This window comes from Suncus etruscus, chromosome 10 (assembly GCF_024139225.1).
Source record: "Suncus etruscus isolate mSunEtr1 chromosome 10, mSunEtr1.pri.cur, whole genome shotgun sequence".
Lineage (NCBI taxonomy): Eukaryota > Metazoa > Chordata > Mammalia > Eulipotyphla > Soricidae > Suncus > Suncus etruscus.
The window spans coordinates 54,283,863-54,292,797 of NC_064857.1; the positions used below are offsets into that span (position 1 = coordinate 54,283,863).

Below are 8,935 nucleotides of genomic sequence, written 5' to 3' on the forward strand. Positions count from 1 at the left end.
TTAGTTTTTTTTATTTTTTAAAATAACTTTGCCCTTCTTCTTCCTGAAACAAATTATTATGATCAATTGTGTCAACTCTGTAATATATTTCCTTTAAATAAATTAAAAAAAAGAATTTTCTACTAAACATATCCAGAAAAAAAGGAACAAAGAAAACTCAGGTGGATTTCTTTTTAGAAATTGATTAATTTAACTTATTTTTTTAATTTTATGATTTTTGATTAAAAATGTTTTTTAGAAGTAATAACAAGCTAGCAAAAGTATTTACAATATGTGTCACATACATAGTTAGGGTCAATCTGTCTAGTTCATCAACATTCTTAATGTGAGAAAGAAAAAGTCCAGAAGAAATTGGCTAATAAAATGAGCAAAGTAACGTAAAGTGCAAGTTCACAGAAAAGGAAGTTCTAATAGATTTGATATATAAAATATATTCAGTCTTATTTGTGAAGAACAATTTAAAACCCGGCCAGAGCTCTGTGGTAGGGAAGATAGGGGGCTTGCTTTACATGCTGAGCCAGATTCAGTTCACCTCTGGTTCCCCAAGCTCTACCAGGAGTGAGCCATCAGAGCAGAGTCAGAAGTAAGTCCTGAGCATTGCTAGGTAAGGACCCAAGTTTAAAAAATTATATTTACTTAAGTTTAATGGTAATATTATGGTGGATACAAATGACTAGACTCAAGAGATGTAATTTAATCCTTATTCACTTTAGGATATGAGACTGTCAGCTGATTCCACCTCTATGGAATATAGTACTTTCTTCTCAAAGAATAGAAAGTAGACCTCCCATATGACCTAAAGATTTTACTTTTTGGCATCTATTCCAAGAACACAAAGCATTAACTCAAAGATACTTGCACACCTATGTTCACTGCAGCCCTGTGTAAAATAGTTAAAATATGGAAACAATCCAAGTGTCCAAAGACAAATGAGCCAATAAGAAGTTGGTATATACTCCTCTTTGCCATGCCCCCCATTTTGTCAGAAGCCCTAATAGCCACACCCAACAGCCTCTGCCATGTAAATGACTCAACTTTACAGCTCCATAACTAATCTTGGGGGAAAAAAGCCAAACCAAAAGAAATCACAGGTACATCAATTTTCTGGCTAAAAACTTCAGGGCTTCTCAGGAGAGGTGGGTGGGCCAAGAAGCCACCCTACCAAAGTTCAACTGTACCCATACCCCACACCTTTAACTATATAAATGACCCAGTTTTAAGCTTCATTACTAATCTTAGAGGAGATGCCGAGGCAATGAAACTCATAGGTACAAAGATCTTTAGGCTGAAAGTGCTAAGGCCTCTTTGGGAGAAGGGTGGCCTGAGGATTGTCCCAATTCTATGGATCCTGGAGCTCCTGGAGTACACGGTCCCATGTGTGTCCACGCAAATTCTGAATTCCACACTACTGATGGCACAATAGAAGCACAGGAGAATTAGAACAAAAAGTAGCATAGAAGCCCACTACGCTCAATAAGCAGAAACAATAATTCAAAAGGTTCAAATGAGAAACAAACAGTTCAATAAATGCTTAGACAATGGATTTAATAACACCATTGTGAGATATAACAATTCCCTCAATTTCTGTAACTAAACTTTTTTTTTTTTTGGTGTTTGGGTCACACCCGGCAATGCTCAGGGATTACTCCTAGGTCTAGGCTCAAAAATTGCCCCTGGCAGGCACAGGAAACTTTTTTTTTATAATTCCACTAACCATTTTCTTGTAACAAACGATATAAAATACATTATTTTGTTCCTGCCAGAGGGGAAGATTTGGTGGGTAGGTGTAAAACTGGGAGCAATGGTAGAGGGAAGGTCACACTGATGGCAAGATGGATGCTAGAACACTAAATGCCTGAAACCACTATATTATGAACAACTTAGTAAACTGCAGTGTTAAAAGGAATAAAAAAGCTGGCATATACACATAATGGAATACTACCCTCCTATAAGAAAAGATGCCTTTTATTGCAAAATGGAAGGAACTAGGGATTGTCATGTTATGCAAAAGAAATCAGAGGGAAAGGGATTTTTATGTGGCTTATTAATAAACTCATATGTAGTTTATAAAGAAAGAAAACAATTGAATGGATCATATTTTCTTTTTTTTTTTTTTTTTTTTTTTTTAAAATATGGAACGCTTCACGAATTTGCGTGTCATCCTTGCGCAGGGGCCATGCTAATCTTCTCTGTATCGTTCCAATTTTAGTATATGTGCTGCCGAAGCGAGCACGAATGGATCATATTTTCAATAGCAACAAATCCTAGGACTTTAACAGCTGAACTGAGACTTCCCTCAGAAGCCATATTTATCCCATAGATGCCACCATGTAAATGGCCCAGCTTCACCACTAATCTTGGAAGAAACAAAGGCAAGAGGTTGAAATTCACAGATACATTGGTCTCCAGGATAAAAACTCTGGGGCATTCTTGGGAGGGGAGTGGACCAAGTCCCTACCCTGCCAAAGCCCAGCAGCTGCATCTACATTCCTCGGTCACTACCATACAAAAAAAAAAATTCAATTTTCCTGCTTTGTGACTAATAACTGAAGAGATGCCAAATCAACAAAATTTCTAGGTACATAGAGATGAAGCTCCTAGAGTGTGTGAACACCTCCAAATTTCCCAATACTGATAGCATAGTAGGAACCCAGCAAATTAGACAGAAAAGTAGCATAGAATACAACTGAGCTAATAACACAGAAGACTCAACTAACAACAAACAGATAAATAAATACTTAGACAATAATAGCACCACTGTGAGATATAATAATTTTCACAAAATTTTTCTAAATTATTTTTTTTATCATTCCAATTATTTTGTGCCTGTCAGGGGGCAAGCCTGATGGTGGAAGGAAGGTTACACTAGTGGTAGGATTGGTGTTGGAAGACAAAGCCCGAAGCAACCGTATTATGAGCAACTTTGTAAAGCACAGTATAGTTGGAGGACATTGGTGGTGGGAACATTGCACTGGTGAAGGGGGGTTTGTTGTTGTTTTTATACTAAAACTCAACTATAAACATACTTGTAATAATGGTGCTTAAATAAAGGTACTTTTTAAAAAATAAAGTTTAAATAAAAATAAAAAAACAAAGACTACTATTTTTTAGGGATAGAACATAGTGAGAGGGGAAAGAATAGGACGAAAAGTGGCCTAAACACAGTTGTGGAGGGTCTTTGGCATTCTGATGATAGTGAATATGCAGTAATTTCATACACCAAAAGCATAAATATTAAGACTATTGCAATGATGTTACCTCAACTACAGTAATAATAATAATAATAAAGTATAACTATGCAATTGGACAACATTACCAGTCATCCCTGAGTTCCTTTAACAGAGCTATAAACACTGCCAAATTAAAATCTGTACTATTTCCTGCTAACCATCTTAAGACCTAAAAGAATTCTGGAAAATCACAGAGTTCTTAAATTCCTTACAGTCAGGAAGTCATCTATTATCCATTGTACAATGATGAGAGTCACCATTTCATGTTACCATTGCTGGAAAACATTCAGACCCTGGTGCTTAGTAGCTAAATTAATTCCATCAACTCTAAGATAGTAATGGTCCAGAGGCAAAAACCCAAACACCTGATAATTACCACTTGATAAAAAGAGACATCTTTATACAAGTTTCAATAATAATGTTTAATGTGGGCTGGAATGATAATAAGTGGGTAGAGGGCTTGCCTTGTGCATGTGGCTGATCCACATTAGATCCCCAGCACCCCATATAGTCCCCCTGCTTCCATTAATTAATCCCTGAACACAGAACCAAGAGTAAGCCTTGAGCACTTCCAGGTGTCAAAATTAAAAAAAAAAACCTGAATACTTAATGTTTGCAGATAAGAATCTAAATTACAAAAGAAAAGCAGTCCGCATTGTGGGAAAGGGTAGAAATTTTATTTCATCTTATTCTACCTGAGAAAATTTCTCCTCAATTCAGCAGTTCAATACAAAGACTCAAGGGCTTGGACTCTGATACTAGAGATTACTTGGGCCACCAAATGGTGCTGAGGACTCCAGGGCCACACCTGACAATGCTCACACTCTTTAGGGCTACACTCAGAGGTGCTGAGGGACCATGTGCTATTGAGTTCCATGTAGAAATTGAACCTGAATTGATTGCATGGGTTTGGCCTGAGTAGGCTAACCCTCTAAATGCTATACTACCTGAATCTCCAGTTTTGCCAAAAAACTTCAAGGAAAATAAATCACAATTTTTGTAAATAAAATAACATAATTAGAATATAAGATAATCTCAATATTTATTCTGAAGATAAAATATAAAAGATCAAAGAAATGTTAAAATTGTGGATAGTCACTGTAGGACTTTGTGATTAAGAATAAAAAACTCACAGATAAGTGCACAGTTGTTCAAACATCAGGAAAAAACTTTCAAGGAAGAAGAGGAAACTGGAAGAACACTGGTGAATCAAATAAAGAGATGAAGTACAAAAAAAAAAGAATAAAATTAGAGAAGTGGGTTGAATGTCCATTTACCTTCTTTCTTGGTACTTCACAGGAAGTTTGGAATCATATAGAAACAGGTATTATGACAGGCTCTATTTTTCTTTTCTTTTGAATTTCAGATATACAGTGAGTCAGGCCATACCCACCATGAGTGTCAACCTTTCTCCACCAATGAACCCAGAGTGCATCCTATGCCACCATCCTTTGCCCTCTGGAGAGTGACAGGATCTTTATATTATTCCCCCCACAAACCCTTCAGCAAGTCAGTTCATGAAGAAATTCCAAGACACCACAATGATGATTAGTAGTCTGCAAGTTGGAATTGTTTGTGATTAATTTCTCATTCATTTCCTATTTTTATTATGGAAAATTTCTAACACATACAAAAATAGAGAAAACAGTACAACACATTCTCATTTACCCAGGCCACATATTCATCACTATTTTAAGCACATCCCAGAGAGCAAATCATTCAGGAAGTCTCCAAAATATGAGAATTCCCTTATTAGTAGCATTACCACAATACCATTATCATACCTAAAAGCTTTCATTAGTTATTTAATATAAGTTGTTTATTTTACTAAGTTGGCATTTTCCTGCAGAAATGAGCATTGTCATTCCATCTGCTTTCCTGGCCCAGAAGCAGTCCCTTGTGGCTAAGGTAAGCCTAGGTGCCCAGGAGGAGGAGAGTTCCTTATTTACATTCCTTCTTATTCAATATTCAAGCCTTGATTCCTTTACCAGAGGTTGCCTGTTCCATTTAAGGGAAATTCTCGTGGTTTTCATAGCTTGCAAACTGGGTACAAAACAATGACAACAAATTTAAAATTTCAGCCCTGACTTCAACATCTCTCCGGGGTATTCATTATTTTATTTTCATTGTGGACTTTAAACATGGAATCCTGAAAAGGTACCCTGGAGTTTTGTTTTACAAGCAGTCCTGAGAATGTCTCCAAATACAGAAGTATAAAAGCCAACATTATTTAGAACCATTTAGTTACAGCCTCCTGCAACCAGGCTAGGAGGCCATTAAAAGGAAAACTGCACAGTGGTCACATTCACTCAATGAAAATATTCCCTGAACATCAGCATGTTTGTCTGGCATTATATAAGAGCTTTGAGGAAAGTTTTCCTCAAAATTTTATGGTGGAGAAATAAGTTTGCAGAAATCAAATGATAATCACTCATGCTGGGGGCTAAGAGGCAACTTAGCAGGAATGGGACTTGAAGACTGGACAAGCTCTACTTGTTTAGTATTGAACAATAAATAGGATTGATGAGTGGTTATTGCATGGCCATTTGGCAGAAGCAGAGGTAACACATGGACAATAGATGACAAGGCTGGGAGGATTGATGGGTTTGGGTTGGGGAACTCCACACTGTGGGGTAATTTATGACGGAGGACAGATCTGTGTCAGATTATGCTAAAGGTCAGATGGCAGTTTCCAAATGCAGATACCAGGTCTTAGGCCAGACCAGGACAGTTCAACTCTGAGGCACAGGGAGCCAGGCCAAGGAAGGAGGAGAAAAACCCAAGATCCAGAGTAAAGGGTAGGAAGAACTACTCATCACTCCCACCCTGCAACAGGGACCCTCCCCTCAAGGGCAGAGTATTTGAAGCTTTTCTTCTGCTTGAGCAGCACCTGCCCCAAGGCTTCTCTCTGCTCCTGATCACACAGACTCAGGCCTTCAATACAGTCCCAGACTTATGACTCCCTGTTCCCTGTTTTAATCCCTGTATGCAAGAACCAATGACATCCCTTCCTCTCTTGCCTCCAGACTTAGGGCAGCTCTCTCTCTCTCTCTCTCTCTCTCTCTCTCTCTCTCTCTCTCTCTCTCTCTCTCTCTCTCTCTCTCTCTCTCTCTCTCTCTCTCTCTCTCTCTCTCTCTCTCTCTCTCTCTCTCTCTCTCTCTCTCTCTCTCTCTCTCTCTCTCTCTCTCACCTGTCCCTCTGGTCTAAAACCCTACACCCATCTCAGAGTTGACAAGTTCGGAAGATGTGATTGAATTAAAAACTCAGATTTCGGAGCTGGATATGATATATGCCTTGTACATGGTCAATATAGGTCACTCTCTGGCAACCCATAATCCCTTGAGAGTGATTCCTGAAGTGGCCAAAACCCTCTCCCCCCACTCCAGATAGCAAAAAAGGGCAGCTTTAGAGGCCAAAGAGATAGTACTAGGTTAAAGATTGGCCTTAAGGTCTCACTTTGCTTCAGCAAAAGCAAAAAGCAAGCAACTTTAAGATTGGGTTGGGGCCGGGCGGTGGCGCTCGAGGTAAGGTGCCTGCCTTACCTGCGCTAGCCTAGGAGACGGACCGCGGTTCGATCCCCCGGCGTCCCATATGGTCCCCCAAGCCAGGAACGACTTCTGAGCGCATAGCCAGGAGTAACCCCTGAGCGTCACCGGGTGTGGCCCAAAAATCAAAAAAAAAAAAAAAAAAAAAAAAAGATTGGGAGACACCCCAGGTATTAAGGTGTAAATTGTGTCCGGGGCCATTCTCATTCTAATTCCTAACACCACGTGGTTCCCTGAGCATTGGAACATTGCTGGATACAGTCCAGGAGTAGCATCACAATCTCAGTTCTTGCATGAGAAACGAGGATCAAATTGCCAGAGAATTGCCTGAGGATCTCTGGTGCATCCTGGGAGACCCCTTTCTCCCAAAAGCACAAAATAAATGAAATAAGATAAGTAAACAATAGCCTCACATCTTCTCTAAAGTGAATTTAATGCAGTGATGGAATTTGAGGTGGATGGAGAAGAGACTGCTAAGATCATCCATAGACTATGTGGGCCTGACATTCTGTACCACTCTAGGCCTGTATAAAGGAGAAATGAGGACATTATTATTATTACTTTTCTAGAAGAGGAAGTGAACAATTTTTCTTTTACTTTTTCATTAACTTGGTTCATAAAGCAGATCCTCTGAGTCAGATAATACCTTAGATTTCTTCCAGCTTAAGCAGTGACATTTATGTTCTTGCTATTGTTAAAATGAGTAACTTGAATATATTTCACCTAATTTTTTTTCAGAAGCAAATTGGGTTCTGTCTAATTTTTTCTCCCCAAATCAAATGGTTTTTGGTGTAAGTGAGTTCAGTTACTTTCCACTTGGTATTTGGATGTCTGAGACATTTTCAAGAATCAGTGGAGTACAGCAGATAGGGTGTTTGCCTTGCACGTCGCCAGTCCAAGTTTGATCCCCAGCACACCATATAGTCCCCTAAGCATTGCCAAAATTATCCCTGAGAACAGAGCCAAGAGAGTAAGTCCTGAGCACCATCAGGTGTGGTCCCCAAATAAGAACTATTCAAAACCAAAATAGTAGTAGAGAGTGGAATGTTCACCCCCCACTGAAAGGCCAACCAGTCAACCATGAGCCTTAGAGTAGAGGATCCTTATTCCTGTTCATCTCTCAGGTGACAAGGAAACTCTTGAGGCAGGAGCTGGACATATCTTATCTACACTGGTTTTAATGTAGCTTATTTGTCCAGAAAATTCCAGAAGTCATGTTCAAAAGCAGAGCCAAATTAAAAACTCAATGGAGGCAGCCTTTGGGAAACTCTCTTGGGGTTCACAATGATATAGTTATGATTTATTGTGTTACTTGGATACTTTTGAGAGTGAAATAGAGTATTGGTCTCAGATATCAACATACACCTGGCTGTTGTGGACAAGCTGAGCCATGGAATGGACTGATTCTTTCCTCCTTGGGGCTTTTGAAGGCATTCTCAAGAGCAATTACCTGGTTCCTGCCTATTGACTAATAGAGGGAACTATAAGGAATAATAGAAGAACTAATAGAGGGAACTCCCCCACTATTCCCCAGACTTAGAGACTGATGATAACCAGAAACTAAAAGCTAGATCAAATCCGAGAAAGGTTAACTTTATATATATATATATATATATATATATATATATATATCAAGGTTTTTAAATAAAATATATATATTATTTAAAAACCTTGATTACATACATGATTGTGTTAGGTTTCAGTCATGTAAAGAACACCATCACCAGTGCAACATTCCCATCACCAATGTCTCAAATCTCCCTTTTTGATGGAAGAGTTGTGCTCTGTGCTTAGAGATCCTGGAAATGCTGGCTTACACAAAAGTTGAATAGATTTTGGTTTTTAGGTGCAGGATTTCTCTTTTATCTCTAATGGTGAGTTATGAAACTCCCAGAAGAAAATACAGTGTACCCTGTGACCCCAAATGTTGTGTCCTGTGGCTGAGGTCTCCTCACAATAGCCATGACTGCCTTCCAGAAACCCCCTGTGGTGCTGTAGGGAACAGTGTGAGGCAAAGTTGAGGTTCAGAGTGTCTGGTACTCTTTGATTTAGAAATCCTAGTTTTCCTTCATAAGGACAGCTCCAGAGATCAGAAGTTTATCCCTAAAGGTTCTTGTGAGCCATCTTTCATCTGATATGGTGGGAAGGACGGTGTTGAGG

General features: G+C 38.9%; 1 non-coding gene across 1 annotated transcript; it reads right to left on the bottom strand.

The window, feature by feature from the left end:
- Positions 1-2,126: 2,126 nt before the first annotated feature.
- LOC126021411 (U6 spliceosomal RNA) lies at positions 2,127-2,233 on the bottom strand. Its single transcript, XR_007499928.1, has one exon. It is a non-coding gene; the product is annotated as a U6 spliceosomal RNA (small nuclear RNA).
- Between the last annotated feature and the right edge of the window lie 6,702 nt (positions 2,234-8,935).